Source organism: Protopterus annectens, chromosome 6.part0 (assembly GCF_019279795.1).
Source record: "Protopterus annectens isolate FY-2018-M chromosome 6.part0, PAN1.0, whole genome shotgun sequence".
In the NCBI taxonomy this organism is placed as follows: domain Eukaryota; kingdom Metazoa; phylum Chordata; order Ceratodontiformes; family Protopteridae; genus Protopterus; species Protopterus annectens.
In genome coordinates, this window is record NC_056737.1 from 502,860,392 (window position 1) to 502,882,884 (window position 22,493).

Sequence of the window (22,493 nt, forward strand, 5' to 3'; positions counted from 1 at the left end):
CTTACATTTTTTTGGGAAGATCGATAGTTGGATGGCTTACCGAAGCCATTTCAGAATACGGAGACTGAAAACAAAAGTATTTAGCTACAATAAGGGCCCGATGATGAATAGTTCGGGCATTGAACAAAGCACAAACCGACAGCGAGGCACGTCATGGTCTGGGCCTAAACAGGTGACGCAGTAAGAATGGAAATCTCAGTGTGGTATTTGCTTTCCACAGGTAAGACAATTGTTAACTTATTCTGGCATCAGTTAGAGCAAAAAAAAAAAAAAAAAAAGGATCCCCAACGGGGTACTTAGCTTTAGAAGACTTCAATATGATTCAATTTCGGAAGCGAAAACTCAGGTAGCGGCCGACCGGCAATCATGCGAACTGCTTCTGCTTCGGGCTCCTTAGCAAGAAAGACTGATGTAATAGCGTCGGCTGCCTGTTTTTATACATCTGACCACCTGATCTCAGTACTGAAACGACAGCAACTGACGCAGAAATACTACACCTCTGGTATTCAGGCCCACTAAGGGCTACCCCTGGCAGGATAACCCAAGTATGATGACTGCAACAGTGAAACACGAAGAACATCTAGGATGTGGGGGTTGATGGAATTCAATTCATGCATGAAGGTCTGATAGCTTATTGCAGATGATTTGGGCGCTGAGGTTGTATATTTTTTGGCTGCACGAAGAAACTGGGATTTGTTGTGTTTTACAAGATTGTGGAGAGAGGAGTATTTATGCAGGGGAGGTTGGGCGCGTTGGGTTTGTTTAGGTGTGGCTAGTTTTGGGTCACGATTGGGGTCTATATCTTCACCCTCAATTAGTTTATTGGGGTGGGTGAAAGAGCTTTTGAGGTTATGGAGAAGTAGTTTTGGTACTTGTTTGCACTGGAGTGTGGTGTTTTACATTTGCTGTAGGTTAGTAATGTACATTTTTTGAAATTTGTCTATGTTTAATAGGGATTGCCAATTAAGGAGTTGTACCTGTGGACAGGGTGTAAGTAGCCTTGAAGGCTTAGTATAAGTCGAGGCACCAGAGTGTTTTATAATAAAACAGGATAAACTTGACTACGAGTTGTTTTTGATCAGGTTTTTGTGCAGGACATGTTTTGACTGTAGGTACAGCATAATTCATAAATAGTTACTTGGCTTAGTATAGTTAGAGCTCCTATTGGGGAAGTAGACATACACTGCAAGATGAGAGGTTTGAAACAGCTGTATAGAAAGGACACTGAAGGAAGAAAACTACAAACAATATTAGGATGCACCTATTGGGTAGTGGGTTGATAAGAGAAGGAGGGGTAAAGACAGTTGTTTCTCTGATTTGTAATTAATTGTTTGGCTATATTGGCTGGTATGGGTAGTGAAGAGTCAGGTGATATGTTTTGGCCAAGAGAGTCAATGATAAGAGGGTACGGTGGGTCAGGTGATATGCTTTGGTCTATAAGTTTACTGATACTGGGGTGTATGGGGAATATACTGAAACTACTTGTAGCGTGGCTGAGCAAAACAGGGCTAGTTCCCACAGAAGATTCAGGTCCTGAGCTATTGTAATATACAAAAAAAAAAAATACAGCTGTGTAAAATCTTAACAGCTGATGTGCTTCTCTTCACTGCTGTAGCATTCTTTATATAAGGGCTCTCGAGCCAAGGATAGCCCAATGTTCATACAGGACACCAAAACCTTTCGATTTTATAGGCACTGTATGACACAAGTATGCTCCCCACGTAAGGAGTAGGACATAAAGGTGACGTATGGATGCAACCACTCAGAACTGAATTGCCCCAGGAGGAAAGGAATACCCTCAGAGGCAAAGGAGAATATTTACATCCAGAAGAAAAAAGGGCAGAAGGAAAAAGGAAGCAATGGCCCCATGGCCAGGATGGCAGCAAAAGCAAAGGGAGAAGAGCTAGGAAAGAGGGGGAAGGAGGGAGGGACCGAATACTGCAACAGTGATGAGAAATACATCAATTGTTATGGTAAGATTTTACACAACTGTACTCTGCCTCTCCACATCATTGTTGCAGTACCTTTACATAAGGGAGAGTACAAAAGCTAAGAAGAAAGCTGGGAGGAAGAAGACATAGAACAGCCCTCGCAAAACTCATGTAAAATATCCCTGGCAAAACCTGCCCTGACCCTGGAAACAACATCCAAATTATAATGTTTATTGAACGTATGAACAGAGGACCAAGCAGCAGCCTCAAGGATGGAACTGCTGTCCAAAGCCCTTGAAAAAGGCACCAAAAGATGCAGCCACCCTAGAAGAATGTGCCTTTACAGAGGAAGAAAGGCACTTGCCATGAAAGGGATAACAAAAAGAAATGCCCTTAGAAATCCAGGATGAGATAGTTTGCTTGTAAACAAGAAAATGCAAAGACCAGGGATGAAAAGAAACAAAAAGCTGCTCAAACTTATGAAGTGCCTTCATTTTATCCAAATAATAACAGAGCTGTCTATGCAGATCCAAGGTGTGAAGAACCTTCTCATTAGTAGTCTGTGGAGAAGGAAAAAGGAAGGAAGGTGAATAGACAGATTCAGGAACTCATTAACCACCTTCGGCTTAAAATAATGATTTGTCTGAAGAAACATCCTGTCTCTGAAAAACTGAAAAAGGAGGAATAGCCGTGAGAGGACTGGAATTGTAGTCTGGAAGGGAAGTCTTGGATTCAGAGAGAGTTGTTGAATCTATCACTGAAATTTGAGTTTGACATTAGGAAAAAGAGGAACAGGGGATTCCAGAGGGTGGCAATGTTGAAGACACACTGATCTGTTGTACCACTGTAGCTTCTTCATAACCAGTTAAGACAAGAAGTGTCACTGTTAGAGGAGTAAAAAAGAGGGAATAGATAAACAAAATTACTCAGAAAGCTAGACATGATAAAAGCAATAGGCAATATTATAACGGATTAGGATCTATCATGCAGTATCGCAAATAATAAACTAAAAACAGCACAGGCAGAACAACTTAGAAGATACACAGATACATATAAAGGAAAAGTACAAAATAAGAAATTTATTGATGATCCCAAAAGGTTTTATAGAGAACTGAGAAACAAGGTAAAAGGAACTGAAAGACCACCCAAAAATGAAGAAATAGATACATTTTGGAGAAGTATTTATTAAGACTCTGTGGAACATAAAGATGCTAAATGAATAGAAGAAGAAAAAGAAAGTATAAGAAGTTCAAAGGTACAAGATATGAAATGGGATAAAGTAACAGTCAGAGAGATTGAAACAAAGTTAGAAAAGCCTCTAATTGGAAAACACCGGGCCCAGATGCAGTACCTAACTTCTGGTTAAAAGTATTAACATATTTTTATGAAGATTTAGCCATGAGTAAGAACTACTTATATGCACACTCTGAACAGATACCAACTTGACTAACAACAGGAACAAAATGCTCCTACTTAAGAGTGAACCTGCAAGTTACACTAAAAATTATAGACCAATAAGATGGCGTCCAACTACATATAAAGTATACATCGGAACTGATGCCGACAAAGTTTTTAGTCATTTAGAAGAAAACTCAATCATGACAGTAAAACAAAAGGGCAATAAAAGAAAGTCATATGAAACAAAGGATCATATGTTGCTAAATAAAGTCATAAAATGGAGAACTGTAAAAAATGCAAGAATCTAAGTATGGCATGGATTGACTATAAAAAAGCATTTCATAGTATCTCGCATTCATGGATAAATGAATGCTTAAAAATGTATAAGATACATCCTACACTGATCGACTACATTACAGTGATAGACCACTTTGCAATTAAGCCATGATAAATGACAAATAATTATTCCAAGGATAAAAATCCAAAGGGGATATTCCAGAGTGACTTCCTGTCACCTCTGCTATTCTGTCTTGCCCTTAAACCATTAAGCTGTCTACTTAACAAATTATGCCATGTCTATAATTTGGTTCCTAGAAAACAGCAAAGCGTAAAGATTTCTCATCTTCTCTTTGTCGATCATTTAAAACTGTATAGCTCATCAGATGAGGAACTGAAAGCACAACTGCAAGTACTCAAAACTTTTTCAGATGATATAAAAATGTCATTTGGTCTTGATAAGTGTGAAAAAGCAACCTTTGAAGCAGGAAAACTGCAGCACCAAGAAAATATCAGTTTGGGAAAAGGATGTCATATAAAAAAACTTGAGCAAGAGGGAGTGTATAAGTATTTGGGAACTGATAAAGGAGCAATAATAAAACACAAATGTGAACAAAACTTAGGAATATTTTAAAAGACTTAAATTAATCCTGAAAACAGCGTTGACATCTGGGAAAAAATTCAAGCTATAAACCAATATGTTTACAGTTTTGGAGTGATTGACTGGGATAGATTAGATAGAAAAACAAGGATGCTTCATGCTCACCAAGTGATTAGTGCACACCAAGATTATATATTCCTCATTCCAAAGAAGGTATGGGCCTACTTAAAACTGATTACATGTATAGATCTGCAATTGTAGGACTGTGCACATATCTGCTCTCCTCACAGGATCCAAATGTAGTGAAAGTTTTGAAACATGAGGAGAATAAATATAAGATGACTTCCCCCTGCTTAGTCTACCAGAAGCATATAGACATCAAGCAGGAATGGAAATCAAACCAGAAATAGATAAAAATCAGGTGGCAACTGAATGTGCCAAAAAGCAAAAGAAGGAATATAAGGTGAAGGATCAGATGAGAAGGCAAGGAATGTGGAAAATGCATAAATATACTTGCAAGTATGGAAAACGTCTGGAACAACCTCATGTTGATCAGGATCAAATGTAGGAATGGTTAAGGAGAGGTAAATTCAAACCAAAAGATGAAAGGTTAATATTGGCAGCCTAAGACAGTGGGCTACGCACACGTTGGTTTACAAAATCCATTGAACATGTGGGAGAAAGACAAATGCAGGTTTTCTAAAACAGAATTGGAAACAGTCACACACCTCATTGCTGGTTGAGATATATTAATGGCAGAAGGAATGTATAGTGAAATGTATAATAATGTGGCATGACTGTTGCACTACGGATTGTGTAAACATTATGGTATTGAAGTAGCTGAAAAACTCTGGAAATGTGAGCCACACAGCATCAGAGAAAATGATGAAGTCTACTTCACATGGGATCACCCATTACTGACAGTTCAAAAGACAGATGCCAGAAAACCAGATATAGCTGTCCGTGAAAAGAAGACAAAAGTAGCATTGATCATTGAAATCGCTACACCCAGTGACTACAGTGTCTTGCGTACAGAGAGAGAGAGAGAGAGAAAGTCATAAAATATCAGGATTTGCATTCAGAAATGAGAGCAATATGGAAGAAATATATCCAGACAGTTCCAATAGTACTAAGAGCAACAGGTCATATAAAAAAGAATCTACAATCGTATTTAGATATGTTACCAATACATGTAACGCCATACGAATTAAAGAAGATGTCTGTACTGGACACATTACGGGTGCTACGAAGAGTACTGCTGGCTGACATCAAAGACTGAAAGAATACTAATTTCATGAACTTTAATCATACTTTGACTTAGGAATGGGGTTTATTCCCATCATGGTTAATAGAAACCCAAAAGACTTGGAGAAATTAAAAAGTGAAGGAAGAGAAATATTTGCAAAGTGAAGGATTCAGTGTAGAAAGTCTAACACAGGTTATATCACAGCATGAGTGAACAACTAGTCCCCAAAGTAAGGAGAAACAAGAGGAACAGGAAGCATCTGAAGAAGAAGTATGGACATGAGAATGGGAAAAGAGATTTGATATGGTGCAATATTTATGCAAATGAATAGAAATAATAATCAACACAAAAAGAGCAGCACCAAAGATATTTGAAGAGAAATACAGGCAAAGACATCTGGATATGGAAAATTTTACAATACAAAAAAATAAGAAAACAAAGAGGAAAAGTAGAAAAGAGGATTAGTAATGGAGAAGTTAAAGCGATAGAAACTGAGGTTTTGGATTACCTACAAAGTGAAGGATTTAGTATAGAAAATTTAACTCAGATAACAACACAACAGGATAGAGCAGTGGAGACCCAAATTAAGGAGAAACCAGTGGAGCAGGAAGCATCTAATCAGTTAACATATGACAACACTTTGCAGCCTCCCATAGAAAAACAGTACAACATCCAGTTGGACCTACACAGCAAGGGAAAGAACAGGAAACTGTGGTAGCTCTGACACAGTCAATGTCATGGAGTGATAAGCCACTGAGTTCCCATATGAAAGAGCAATGGATGACACAGGGTGAAACTGAAGAAAACGAGGCACAGGAAGATGCTCTAGAACTTTCTACAGAATGGCCACAGGAAATGCAGAACAAAGGATGTGCCCTCAGTTTAGAAGAAAATCATCTAAGAGAAGAGTAGCTTGATTTAACAGAGATGTATAGACTTAAGATCAATGAAAGAAATAGACTGCAGAAGGTCAATACAACCCAAAAAGTTAGAAGTTTGTTAAAACAAATGAACACAATAATTAGGACTGTCCACAGAGGTTCATGCGATATAACAGAAGTAAATAGGATACATTACTGTGCAGCCAAATTAATAACAGAAAAGTGCTACCACAAGAACACATGGTAGTAAAGGAAAGGACGGGGAGAAATTGAATGCCATCATGGAAGTACGAATAGAGAAAACAATAAAGCAATTAAGACAAGAAGTGTTACTTTTAGAAGAGTATAGAAGAGGGAACAGATCAACAAAAATACTCTGAAGGATAGATGTGATAAAAGCAATGCATAATATTATAATGGGTCAGGATTTATCGTGCACTATCGCAAATAATAAACTAAAAATATCAGCACAGGCAGAAAAACTTAAAAGATATTCTGATTTGGGATTTTAGAACAGGTAAAGGTGGATTTAAGGGGAGGAAATGTTAAGGTCAAATTAGCAGAAAAAAGAGGTCAAATGGCAACTCAGGCTTAATGCAACCAAAGAACCTGGGTTGAATGACCATATTCCCACTAAACCAATCTTGGATGCAAGGATATGAATGACATGTTGCAGTAGGGTATATGTATGCACAGAATAAAGTTAGAAACAATTGAATAGAAAAATATAAATGAAAGCTGGTGCAATAAGAAAGGAGGCAACAAGTCAGGGTATAATGTCCACATAACTAAAGAGTAATATTGAGTGTTAAAGATGTATATGCTTTTTAACATAGTATAAATGAGTATCAATATATTTTTTTAACAAAAGTGCAATATTGCATTCTTAAGAAGTACATATATTTTTAACATAACAAATTATTTAAAAATGTATAAATGTGTTTTTATACCAAAATGTGATATACATATATATATATATATATATGTGATTGTTTTATAGGTATATTTAGAAACTGTACGGTAACAGGGTGTAATACAAAACTGTGTAAGCTGAATGAGCAGAATTAATGAATATTCATAAGGTTATGTTTTATTCATGAGAAGGTTAATTGATTGAACATTCCCATTGGATCTTGATTTTTTTTTGAAAATGTATTATATAGGAGGGGAGAAACACACATTTCATTGTTCTGATGAAGTCTGCAGTTAGCAGATGAAGCGCTTAAACCTGTGTGCAAAATAGTTTTAACCCTCAGGGGTTCATTTTTATTTGTTTTTTTATTAAAAGTGATTTTTGAAAGTAAGCATTTGCAGTGAGCTACAGTCTTTCTTAGTGTATATTTGGTATATATTTTTGGTTATTTGGTCACATAGACACTTACAACTTCATATTAAATATAAAAGAGAAGTACAAAATAACAATTTATTAATAACCCCAAAAAGTTTTATACAGAATTGAAAAACAAGGTAAAAGGAATTCAAAGGCCACCAGAAAAATGAAGAAATGTATAAATTTTGGGAAATATTTATGAAGATTCTGTGAACATAAAGATGCTAATTGGACAGAAGAAGTTAAACAAAGATTAAGTTCAAGTGTACAGGATATGAAATGGGATGAAGTAATGGCCAGAGAGATTGAAACAAAGTTAAGAAAAGCCTCTAAATGGAAAACCCCAGGACTAGATGCAGTACCTAACATCTGGCTAAAAGTATTAACATCTTTGCATGAAGACTTAGCCATGAGTAAGAACTATTTATATGCACACCCCAAACACACACCAGCCTAGCTAACAACAGGAAGAACAATGCTCCTACTTAAGAGTGAACCTGCAAGCCACCCTAAAAACTATAGACCAATAACTTGCCTTCTGACAACGTATAAACTATACACTGAAACTGATGCAGACAGAGTTTATAGTCATTTAGAAGAAAACTCGATTATGCCAATAAAACAAAAAGGTATTAAAGAAAGTCATATGTAACAAAGGAAAATTTGTTGTTAAATAAAGTCATAGGGGAGAATTGTAAAAGAAGAGAAAAATCTAAGTATGGTATGGTATGGGCAGACTACAAAAAAGCATTTGACAGTATCCCACATTCATGGATAAAAGAGTGCTTAAAAAATTTATAAGATACACCCTGCACTGATCAATTACATTACAGAAACCATGAAACAGTGGCAAACCACTTTGTTGTTAAGCCATGATAAAGGACAAATTATTATTCCAGAGATAAAAATTCAAAGGGGGATATTCCATGGTAACTCTGTCACTGCTGCTCTTTTGGCTTGGCCTTAACCTATTAAGCTGTCTGCTTAACAGATTAAGTTATGGCGATAATTTGGCTTCCAGAAAGCAACAAAGTGTAAAGACTTGTCATCTTCTCTTTGTTGATGATTTAAAACTGTATAGCTCATCAGATGAGGTACTGAAAGCACAAGTGCAAGTAGTCAAAACTTTTTCAGATGATACAAGAATGTCATTTGGTCTTGACAAATGTGCAAAAGCAACATTTAAAGCAGGAAAGCTGCAGCAACAAGAAAACCTCAGTTTGGGACAAGAATGTGATATAAATGAACTTGAGCAAAAGGGAGTGTATAAATATTTGGGAATTGGAGTGTACACAGTAAAATAGAGCTTTTGAGTCAAAAGACCCTTCTTGAATGCATAACATACAGTGTAATAAAGTGTTCTTATATACAAGTACACCAGCCAATAAGAAATGGACCAAACCATGTGATGCAGACATATGATCCAAAACACACGACTACATAGAATATTCATAAACTACAAATACAACAGTAAATTACAAAAGTGTCACGTTTCATTTTTAATGCTGGTTTCAAACTATCACATGAATTCAGGCCAGGTATCTCAGGATTTACATGGAGGGTGATTTGGTGAACAAGACCGAATATCTAGAATATAAATGGATAAACTTTTTTGGGACGATAAACCCCCTGACTACTGTGGAAAATGCATAAATATAGCTGAAAGTAAAGAAAACTCCTGGAACAACCTCATGTTGATCAGGATCGAATGCAGGAATGGTTAAGAAGAGGCAAATTCAAACCAAAAGATGAAAGGTTAATATTGGTGGCCCAAGATAGGGGACTATGTACACATTGGTTTACAAAGTCCATTGAACATGTGGGAGAAACAGACAAATGTAGGTTTTGTATAACAGAACTGGAAATAGTTGCACACCTTGTTGCTGGTTGCGACATACTAATGGCAGAAGGACTGTATACTGAAATGCATAATAATGTGGCAAGACTGTAGCACTGGGGATTGTGCAAACATTATAATACTGAAGTAGCTGAAAAACACTGGAAACATGAGGCACAAAGCATCACAGAAAATAATGAAGCCTACATCACATAGGATCACCCACTAAAAACTGTTCAAAAGACAGATGCGAGAAAACCAGTGCAGTGGTCCATGAAAAGAAGACGAAAGTAGCACTGATAATTGAAATTGCCACATCTAGTGACTACTGTGTCTTGTGACTACTGTGTCTTGTGTGTAGAGAGACAAAGTCGTAAAATATCAAGATTTGCAGACAGAAACAAGAGCAATGTGGAAGAAAGATACCCAGACAGTTTCAAAACTAGCAGGAGCAACGGTTCTTATAAAAAAGAATCTACTATCATATTTAGATATGTCACCAATACATGTCACTCCATATGAACTGCTGAAGGAGTTATTACTGGGCACATTGTGGGTACTGCGAAGAACACTTCTGGCTAGCATCAAAGACTGAAACAATACTAATTTCATGAACTTTTACTTTGACTTAGGAAAGGGGTCCATTCCCGTCATGGTATTAGAAACCCAAAAGACTTCGAGAAATTAAAGAAAAGGAAGCCTGGAAGAGGAAGCATGGGAATAGTGGAGGCCATAAATCCTAGAACCTGGAGATATTTCCTGGTCATAAGAGAGGACAAAGGAAGGAGAGACTGTAAAAAGGCTGTCAGAAACAAAACCTTTGAAGGAGTATGAAAAGCCAATGTGGAAAAAATATGAACCTGGATATAGGGGTTGAGAATCAGGAACCATAGAGGCAGCAGAAAAGGTGTGCAAAAGGACTGCCAAAACGGGAAGAACAGCAGATGGCATAGGAGACTCCATCTGTAAAATCTCATATCTTTTTTGAATGTCATACACCTGGGAGCAATCCTATCTGAGGTACTCTATCATACGAGCAATATTATCCCCAAAGGATAATCCTTCCAAAGGCGAGTCTGGGCACAAAGAATCCTCTTCCTCAGAACCATAGTCTAGAGGGAAAGGAATTTAAGAGGAGTAAGACAGGAATTCCTCCCCAGAGTCTAAGTCCTCAGCTGAGGAATCCAGTTTCCTCGAACTCTTAACAGGGGTGGAAGACCAGGGAGGAGAAGGGACATACACCCCTTGAGGAGGCTTCAAAGTCATTAAAGCATTGAACAGATCCTGAGTAAAATTGTGCCATTCACATTGGGGATCTTTAACAACAGGGGTAATGTGTTTGCTTTTCTTGTTTTTACTTGAGTGGGACATCTGTTCGACAGACTCTCAGCAGTTCAGATCCTTAGTGAAATTTGATAATCATAGTTAGAATCTCTTGCCTTACAAAAATTTGAGAAATATCCCTCGGCCCCTCAGAAATAATACGCTCCTAATAATAAGTTCTTCCTCAATGTATGGAATGGACGTAGGAAAAGCCTTTGAGGATGTGCGAGAATTCAGATCCTTGCTGGCCTCCAATGTGGTCACAGAAGAGGAATCCAAGGCAAGAACTGGACAGTCTTCAGAGCCTTTACTAGCTTCTAGAGAGATGTCTGGGAAAGCTGGACAACAACCAGATCAGGCCTAGAATTTTTGGCCTTCTTTTTGGAAGATGTCTGACCTTCAGGATGGGAGGATTCCGCCATAGCACCCTGGGCCATCTGCTTAATCACTGGTTCTCAATGTATATGAATAAGGAAGATAAGTTACCACGAAGGGTCTTAGGGGCAAACACTTGACAGATGGAGCACTGTGTATAGTCGTGGCAAGTGTCTAAACAAAAAAAAGACACTGGTCATGATGGTCGTTATGGAGAATATGCCTCCCACACAAACATTTCCCTTCCTGGATGACATGAACAGAAGTATTATACAATAAAGAAAAAAGGTAGAAAAGAACCCTCAACGAGGCACTCATCTGAAAATGGCTCGGTAACCAGCACAGTAGAAAGGCATACAGACCAATGTTCAACAATGGTGTTTCCACTGGCGGGAAAGAAGTTTGGAGTGTTTGCGTCCATATGTCACCTTTATGCCCTATGTCTTATGTGGGGAACATAAGTGTGATGTAAAGCACCTATAAAATCTAAAGGCTTTGATATACTGGCCAGACGTTGGGCTATCCTTGCGAGGAGACTCCTTATGTAGAGAACACTACAATGGTGACATGGAAGGGCATTTTCTGTTTATTCATCATCATCAGTGTAATCAAAATCTAATGTTAGACATTTTTGATTCTATGGGTTGTTTTATCAGACAGGTTACAGGGTTGCTGCTTGCTATGTTTCTACAGAGCTGATTAATTTTAGGCAGAAAAAGATTGAAATCCAGTATATGTTTCAAGGGTGACTAGCGAGACTAGCTGTAGGATGACAGATGCAAAAATGAAGACAGGACAACTTATTACAAGTTACAGCAGAAACGGTGCATTTAATGTACTGTTCAGCAGTTAGAAAAGTCTAACAGAGTATGGGAGAAACCGTCTCTACTGGCATACCTAACAGCAGTTGGACATAAGCTAGTATTTTCTTACTCTATTAATCTTTTCTCTTGTAAAGGCTAAGTTTTAACAGGAAGGAGAAAAAAATCAATGGCAGTAGAATGCCAAGAATAAGGGAAGAGTTTGGGAACTGTAAAGAAAGCTAGATATTATATGGAAAACACAACCTCAAAAACAAGCAGCATACTACTAATAGCAGGATAATATATCTATATAAGAATTGGAGAAAAAGAAAAAATAAGGTGGAACACTCAGCTGCAAGTGACACCCCTTCATATTGCAAAGGCAGCAAACAAGATCTGGAGTAACTAGGGGACAGGTGCATTATGAGAAGGAAAATTCATAAAAGGGGCTTGAGGATATAGTACTAATACTGCAAAGTTGGAGCCAACAAGTGGCTCAAGACACATGTTAGAGTGGATGGATTGAAAAGGATCATTTTTATTTACCAAGCCATATATGCAGTTACTTTTGGCATATGTAGTCACAAAAAATGAAGGTGTACCAAGTCCACCAAATGATGCAGAATATCCTACATCATGGGAAAACAATTAACTTTTCAGAGTCATGAATCCATCCAGAAAACACTGTATTTAGCAAGTGGGCTAATGAAATTCTGCACCTCTATGTCATTGGTTAGGGGAAAGGCATGTATAATTAGCACTAAATGGGGGGGGGGGGTACCTTGAAGCCATCACTGAGTATTTGTGATAAAAGTTCAAAGACAGAGTAAAATAAAAACATTCCACCAAGAAAGTGCAGCTAAATGCCCTGAATCACAGACTTTTTTGAAATCAAGAATTAGCAACATTACTATGACAGTAAAAACTGCGGTGGTGGTGCTGCGGTAGCATTGTCGCCTCACAGTAAGACGTTGTCCTGTTCGATTCTCAGCTAGAGTGTCTTCTGTGTGGAGACATGTGTGAAAGGGCGTACCTTCGTTGAAGGTTGTGCGCCAGAACTGGCAACTCAGCATGTAAAAATCTACTGCCAATCATTAGCGGACCGGAGTTCCGCTGTGGATACCCCTAACCGGGAAAAGCCGAAAGACACAACAACAACAACTATGAGAGAAAAATAAAGAAATATTTTCTCTCTCGTTCTAGTTGCTTCAAGAAGGATATCAATCCATGTCGTTCATTTCGCAACAATTGTAGCTACTATAAAAACAAATCTATTGTTTTACTTACTTTAAAGATATTTGAATGACTAAACCTAGGAATATTCATACAAAAAGAATCTTTTACAAAACGGAATATAATGCATTATCATCAGAATTATACATATTAGCACAGCAATTTAAAAATATTTTTAAAGTATAGTAAGCCTTCCGTTACGGAAGCCGCAGTGGTGCAGCTGTTAGCATTGTCACCTCACAGCAAGAGGCTCTCTGGTTCAATCCTCGGCTGGGGTGCCTTCTGTGCAGAGTCTGCATGCCCTCCTTGTGGTCGCTTGGGTTTCCTCCCACATCCCAAAGACATGCTGTAGGTGGATCGGACACTCCAAATTGGCCCTAGGTGTGACTGGGTGCATGTGTGTGCCTTCTGTGGAAGGTTGGGCGCCGAGCTGGCAACTCCACACTGTAAAACTCCACTGCCAATTATGAGTGGACTGGTGATCCACTGTGGTGACCCCTAACTGGGAAAAGCCAGAAGAAGAAGAAGTAAGCCTTCCATTAAAAATGAGAAATCTGCAGCAAAAATGCGAAAAAAGGCACTCAGACTTCGAAAACAAATGAATAAATACTGAGCTACCTGTGGCTGCACCAAAATTGTAAGTCAGTCCAATTGTATAGTATAACAGAAAGGAACACCAAACTTCCAAAAGGATCCAAACAGCTTCCAGCTTATTTAGCACTTTCGTCTCTGAAAATTCTGAGACTTCATCAGAATAAACCATAATCACATGCCTTAGGTTATATAATACTATAAATCAACAATTAAACGCATTTAAAGAAAAAAGACATTTTTTAAAAAACTTGGAAGAAAAACATACAGCTCCATAAAAAATATTTTCAGAAGCCAGAACCATATCTACCTAACCAAAGCCTTTGTTTTTAATATTGGTAAAACTGAAATGTTTTCATTAATGCCAGGTTCTACAGTCACATTTAATTCAAGTTGCCATCTGAGTTCAGTACGTTCTATTTAAAGTTCCCACCATCCCTCTCTAGTAGTCGTTTGGATAAGTTCAAGTTTGGAATTTTGAAAGTTAACAAACTGCCTGCATTTAACTGAATGTTTATATAATGCATTATTTTCATTATGACTCCTAATTTCAAAAGTATGTTCATAGATGCGTTTTCTCAATGATCTTTCTGTTTTACCAACATTGTAAAAATTGCAGGATGGACACAATGCCAAGTATACTAGTTCTTTTGTAGCACAATTACCTTGATGAAATATAATAGGTTTCATGATAGAAGGTAAAACACACAATGGTCCTTCAAAAATATAATTACATTGTGCACATTTGCCACATTTACTAGTGACCCTGTTGTTGAATGTTTGAATGCAGGTAGGGTGTTCAAATATTTTACATTTTTCCCCATCTTGTAAACAAATTGTGGCTGTCCACCTAACGCTCTTAACAGGTCACTATTAGTAGTAAAAAATTATCCAGTTTCTCTTCATAATGTCCTTGATTTCTTTGAAACCTTCACCATATGGTAAAATCATAGAGTGACCGTGGCTCTCATCTCCTTGTGGTTTAAAAAAATTAGCATTTTCTTTACCTATACCTAGAACAGGTTTAAATCTTGCACCCCATTCATGTGCTACCTCAAGGCTAGTGTTCAATATTAAGTCTCTAGCGTAGCCGCTTTCCCCCAAAAAATGAAATAATGTTAAACATTTTGTTCTTGAAAAACTCCCAACTAGAACTCATATGGGCTGCCCTTACTAACTTGCCCTTAATAATCTTCTTTTTTGTGTGTTTGGAGTGGTGGCTCTGGTAATCCAAATAATTATTTGAAAAGGTTTCCTTCCTAAATATTTTGGAAACAAAAGAATGACTTACAAGATCCTTAGCTAAAGTGACATTTAGGAAGTTAATAACAGAATCTGAGAAGGAATTTGTGAATTTAAGGAAGCTGGAAATATTTTCCAAATATTCCCTAAATTCATTCATGTCAGTCACATTGTCTTTCCACAGAATGAAAATGTCATCCAAAAAATGTAAGTATATAACCCACTTATTTTGAAATCTAGGAATAAAAATGTTTTACGTTCCCATTTGTACATTACCAGATCGGCATAAATGGGGGCACAGCTGGCCCCCATAGCCACACCCTTTATCTGTTTAAAGAAGGCACCTTCAAAAATAAAATAGTTATTATCCAGTATTAATTCCATAATTTCAACTGAAAAGTTTACCATATTGTTGCTTAAACTAGTAAGCTATGTTATGGCTTCCCTAAAAAGTTCAAGCCCCTCACTGTGGGGAACAGATGTAAAAAGGTCCACCACATCAAAGTTGAGAAAAAAAAATGTATCACTGAACATTTCTTGTTTAATTCTGGATAAGAAATCCCATGAATCTTTAAATATAAATTCAAAGTGACTGTAGAACCTGGCATTAATTTAGGGATTCTAGTTGGGAGATTTTCAAGAACGAAATGTTTAACATTATTTTATTTTTTTTGGAAAGAGGCTACCCTAGAGATTTAATATTGAATACTAGCCTTGAGGTAGCACATGAATGGGTGCAAGATTCAAACCTATTCTAGGTATAGGTAAAGAAAACACAAATTTTTTAAACCACAAGGAGATAACAGCCACGGTCACTCTATGATTTTATCATATGGTGAAGGTTTCAAAGAAATCAAGGACATTATGAAGAGAAACTGGGTAATTTTTACTACTAATAATGACCTGTTAAGAGCGTTAGGTGGACAGCCACAATTTGTTTACAATGAACACCCTACCCACATTCAAACATTAAACAACAGGGGCACTAGTAAATGTGGCAAATGTGCACAATGTAATTATATTTTTGAAGGACCATTGTGTGTTTTACCTTCTATCATGAAACCTATTATATTTCATCAAGGTAATTGTGCTACAAAAGGACTAGTATACTTAACAGTATGTACATCCTGCAACTTTTACTATCTTGGCAAAACAGAAAGATCATTGAGAAAATGCATCTATGAACAAACTTACACTATTAAGAGTTGTAATGAAAACAATGCATTATATAAACATTCAGTTAAATGGAGGTAGTTTGTTAAGTTCAAGTTTGGAATTTTAACAGTTATCCAAAAGATCACTGGAGGGGAATGGTGGGGACTTCAAATAGAGCGTAGTGAACTCAAATGGCAACCTGAATTAAATGTGACTGTAGAACCTGGCATTAATGAAAACATTTCAATTTTACCAATATTAAAAACAAAAGCTTTGGTTAGGTAGATACGGCTCTGCCTTCTGAAAATATTTTTTATGGAACTGTATATATTTTTCTTCAAGGTTTTTTTTTTTTAAAAATGTCTTATTACTTTAAATGTGTTTGTTTGATTAATAGTATTATATAACCATAGGCATGTGGTTATGGTTTACTCGGATGAAGTCTCAGAACTTTCAGAGACAAAAGCACTAAATAAACTGGAACTGTGTTTAATTGTTTGATTAATAGTATTATATAACTACAGACGTGTGGTTATGGTTTATTCTGATGAAATCTCAGAACTTTCAGAGACGAAAGCGCTAAATCAGGGGTGTCCAACCTTTTGGCTTGCTGGGGCTGCACTGAGTGAACAGAAATTGTCTTGGGGCCGCATAAAAAATATATCATATAGTTAACTCTTTCGCTGCTGCGGGTGACCAAAGTCAACCTCCTGGCTGTACTGTAGGTGCATTCGAAAAATGAATGAATGTAATAAATGCCTAATATTTGCCTTAAAATTCTAATTCTCATTCTAATTCTCTAATCTAACAGTTAACTCTAACATCTTAGTTTATATATATATATATATATATATATATATATATATATATATATATATTTTTTTTTTTTTTAAACAAATAAACAGATATTCACTACAGCACTAGCATTTCACACTGGAAAAAACACTCCAACAGTCCATCTAAGTAAAATGTCAGCATTAGCAGTCCTACAATACTATAATCCACAAAAATAAGCCAACAAATTTACAATAAAGTAAAAAATTCACATTACTGACTTAATAAATCTATTCTAAATAAGCTACAAGAGGGTCTCACCCAAACAAATGACTGGTGCCAAAAACATGGCCTCAAGCTAAATGCCAAAAATGCATCATCATCCCCTTTGCGGAAAGTGATGTCCCCACAAATTATCACATTAATAACAATGTTGTAAATACGCAATCAGTCATGAGGTGCTTGGGCACCCAGGTTGACAGAAACCTGACTTTTGACCACCATGTTTTCTCCATTGTACGAAAAGCTTTTTACATGGCCCACCTCATTAGTAAGGGTATCTCATCTAGAGACAAGGAGGTCATAACATCCCTGTATTCTTCCTTTATAAGAGCCATTACTGAGTGCAAAGCCCCTTTTGGCATGTGCCTCAGCAAATCACCCTGCCAAAAGAAGGACTACAACCATTTCTGACAAGAAAGGTTAAAGGACTAAGTTCACTAGGTTATCCAAACAGAGTAAAAAGCTTCTTGCTTTCCTCTGTCTCTCACTGGTCCCTATAAATTTCATCACTGGCTTGCTTTCCAGGCTAAGAAAGATCCGGCCTTAAGAGACTTCCTCCACCTCAGAAATACTGGTTATACTTAAAACGCTCACTACAAAGACAACAGCCTTCACGGCAGCATAAACAAGCCACTCTGTATGAACAGGTTCTTGATACAAAAAATTCAAATTCTGTAAAAAGCTCCTCTCATTATCAAACAATGTAGTTCAGCAACAAATGGATGGATAGTCATAAATGTACTCTTTGAGTAAGTAGCATAGCCTTCATCAAAACGGATGGAAAATTCAGATACTAAACTTTCCTAGCTGGATGGCCAAGATCTAATATTGGTTACTCAAGTCTACTTTCCCAAAAAGAGGGGCCTATTTAACTAAGGATTCCATTTGCAAAAATATATTCAGTATACATATTAAATGTCTCTCTTTCACACACACACACACACACACACACACACACACACACACACACACACACACACACACACACACACACACACTCTCTCTCATAAAAGGAGCCCCTAGTTCTAAAATAGGCAACCTCAGTAATCACATGACACACTCACTGAATGAAATTGTCTGGAAGTAAAAAATATCTGAAAAAAAATCAAACTAGAGATGGACTCATCCATCCAATTTCCCACCACCAAAAGAACCATCAATAAATTAGCAAACAACTGCTCAGCAAAAAGTAAATCAATAAGAAATCCATAAACTATCTAAGATCATACTACATACTGGAGTAAACATATAACTTGCCTCCAATCTAAAGCCATTTGACATTCAGACATTTTAATTTGTGCAGACGTTATTCACAGACTTACAGTTTACTGAGCTGTCACATTAGCTCTCTATGCTTACGTCCAGACCAATGAAGCAGTCAATTCCAAAAGAATTAAAGTAGCTTAATAAGGTTACCTGCAAGGTTACATGGGAGTTTATATTGGAAATAAGCAAAGATATTAATAAGGCTCTGTTTCTCATAATTATGCTGAGAAGTCTTCCAAGGTAAACACAACCTTCTGATTTAGTATGGAACCATACCTCTCAAACTTAGAGCAATAAATCTGGAGAAAGAGAAAAATAAAAGTGGGACACAGGCCCAAAAATAGTTATGCATCACAGACACCATTGAAACAACTGTAGCTACAAACATTATACATCACTTATAATCTTTCTATCCCATCATTGTCAGTTAAGCATTATATGGCTCATTCAATCCTGCCTTCTTCTGCAACAAAGAAAACCATGCTTTGGAATGACAAATGCATTAAAAATAATAAATACAACACATTGCATCCACATACTGCAACTTCCTACCTGCAAACAACCACAGAGCTTTCACCGAAACTAGGGCTGCTTATTTCCCAGGAATGATAGCTCTCCCTAATTAAGTCTAATGGGATACAATCTACCAGGATCTGGACTACCTGAAATAAATTAAATTATGGCCTGCAAATTGCAAGTGCACTTTGTTTAATTAAACTATATTTCAAAGCCCACTTTCTGTATTTTTTCAGTAACACCCCAATATCCATTTCCAAGTCACTTTACAGGACACTGGCAGTAGTAGACTTGGCATCTTCCAGATCCCTACAAGACCACACTCATACTGCTAGCTAGCAATGTCCATTAAATGTAAATATCCATCCACTGCGAATGGCAAGAAGCTATGTCTTATAAAATCTACTTTTGGCATGCCTAGTACCAAAGTATAAGGTTTTGAAACAAAGAAACATTCTCCACAGTCCATTAAGTCTCTGTCTTTAATAATCATCTACTGTTGCAGCCCTCCTAACACACACACACTAAAACCCACAACATTTAAAAAATGACATTGTGCCCACCTGATTTGCCAGTATTGATGATCCACCAAAGCTATACTTACTGTTGTTCAATCTGCCACTGCTTAGAACCCACCAGTGACAAAACAGTACTGGATGCTTTTTTGTCAGAAAAAACAATTCAGCTTTATATGGTACAGTCCCACAAAGTCAATCTACTACTGACCCATTAACCCTAGGCTGCTGTCTCATTCTTACTCCCTGGAACTGCATTACCTTGGATGACTAATTTTATTTCCTACACAAAAGACACAAATTGGAAGATGAAGCGAAAATCCATACAGTTGAAAGGTATGATTTCATATTCAATACAACACTCTCTCTGTCATGAAAGCCACAATTTAATAAAAGTGTACTTTTAATGTATGATATATTTGTGGGAGAACTTATTTGTGTTCAGCAGGTAGATTGATAGTCATTAGCCTCTTTGTGCATGTATCTCTCAGTCATGCGCGCGCGCACACACACACACACACACACACACACACACACACACACACACACACACACACACACACTCTTCTTCTACTTTCACATATACAAACATTCTGCTTTCATGCATGTACTCACTCACTCCGTACTTGCCTATTAAGACAGGTAAGTGTTGTCCCTTTCAAACGGAATAGCGGCAAATCCATACACAAAGTCCCTTTTCAGAGAGAACATACACACACACTGATTCTTTGGCGCAAAATAATGGCGGGAGCACACAGATCCTTCTTTGGTGCAAAAAAATCAAAACTAGAAAGGTGCTTTGGTGCATGCGCACACCGACAGAGTTATAGGTCACGGGCGTGAAAAACACAAAACAAAAAAAGTGTTTTAGGGCATGCATATATCGATGTTGCAGTTAGAGGTTGGGGGCCGCAGGGAAGAGCTCTGAGGGCCGCATGCGGTCCATAGGTTGGACATGTCTGCGCCAAATAAACTGGAAGTGGTTTTGTATCCTTGTTGGAAGTTTGGTGTTCCTTTTTGTTATACTTACAATTGGACTGGCTTACAATTCTGCTGCAGCCACAGGTAGCTCAGTATTTATTCAAAAATTAGAAATTTAAAATTCGGTAGGTCCTCCTGAAAATCTGATACTGTACGAACCTCCTAAATAAAGACTCAGACTTACACACCTGAATCCAGGAAGTTATCTCATTTCACTGAACCAAAGCAGGTTAACTAAAACAAATGCTATTAAATTTCTGAAGTCAAATCCTCCATACAGCCAGCCAGCCCTCACTGGATGACCTTAACCACCTAGAAAGGAAGCAACAGTTAATGCAAATAACAAAGATCCAGTCTGTGTGTGGCATGGAAGGTTACCTGGTCACAATCAGCAGCCAGCACAAATATGGCAGCACAGGTCTGATGTGATACGTCCTTATTTTATACTCACTACAGGTGTGTTTTAGTACTGTCTCAAAGAACAAAAATACATGGCATTGCATTAACAGAGGCAAAGCAGAACCAGAGCAAGAATCAGTGTTCCAAAAGTCCATAGATGAAATACAGTCTCTTATCCAGGCTAAATTCTTAAAGTGGAAATAAGTTGTCCTGACAACGGCCAACATCTGATTCTTCAAAATAAACATGTCATTAGGTCTCACATTGGCGATATGAGAAACAAACTGCAGCTAACTCCACCTGTATACAAATAAAGAAGAGAGCAAAGGAAGATGAGATGGGGGGACAAATGGTGACATCTTTCAGCACAGTTTCGATCTTAGCCAGATGTAGTTTCAGAAGGGTTCAAGAATCAAACCCAAGCAGTCCTACATGGTTGGAGAATCAGGTACTCTCTCCAGAGAAAATGAGAGGTACAGCTGATTATCATCAACATAACTGGCAGAGTAGACATCTCCAACCTTTCTTTGTAACAACATGTACTTGGTGAACTTCAGGCAAGGCAAAACTGAGAAATAGAACACTGTATTTCAGTAAGTCGGAACCCAAGTAATTTAAGCCAAATACAACTTCCTGAGTATAATCAGATATTTAAGAAGCAAATCATCCCAGGACAGTAACAGATAACTCACAGTGCAGCATCAAATGCTTAATAAGGATCCCATTGTCTACTGTGCCAAAACACTACAAGAAATCACATAAGACAATGGTTTTAATCCTTACATGAAACTTTCGTCATCCAGAAATCAATCTAATATAATCATAGCTGTCTCCATGCTGTGCTCTAATTCAAAGTCAAACTGACAAAGATCTATTAAATCAACGGATAAGAAACATGAATGGATCTTTATGTAGAACACATTCTACACAATCTTTCAAATAATGTGACCATGTACAAATCCTATGCAAAATTTTCAAAAATACAAAAGTATAACAGACCTGACAGTAATTTACTTAATGTCTTTCACAATTTTTAACCTTCTGAACTGAAAAAAAAAAAGTATTTCTGAGAAGTTCACTTAACTGATGTTTCTAATTTATATCTGTATATCTACACACCCAGACATATATAAATACACATATGTGTGTGTGTGTGTGTGTGTGTGTGTGTGTGTGTGTGTGTGTGTGTGTGTGTGTCTGAGTGCCTGACGCAATGAAGGATTTTGCAGATGCTGTGCAGATTACTAAAAACATTAATCACTTCTCTTCATACTGCATGGCCTTAAATGGGTATTTGAAAATTCTGCATCAAAATAATGGAATATCAAAATGTACAATATTTAGAAAAAAAAATTTGAGTTTTCATTAATTACTTCTACTCATTCTGCAGGGCCTTAATGAGATGCTTTAAAATATGCATAAAAATGGGAAATCAAAGAGCATACACTACAAGTCCTAATCTCTTCATACGGATAATTTTTTAACATTTGAAATCTGCATAAAAAAGTAGTGGCACAGCAAAAGGCAAAGACAGAGTT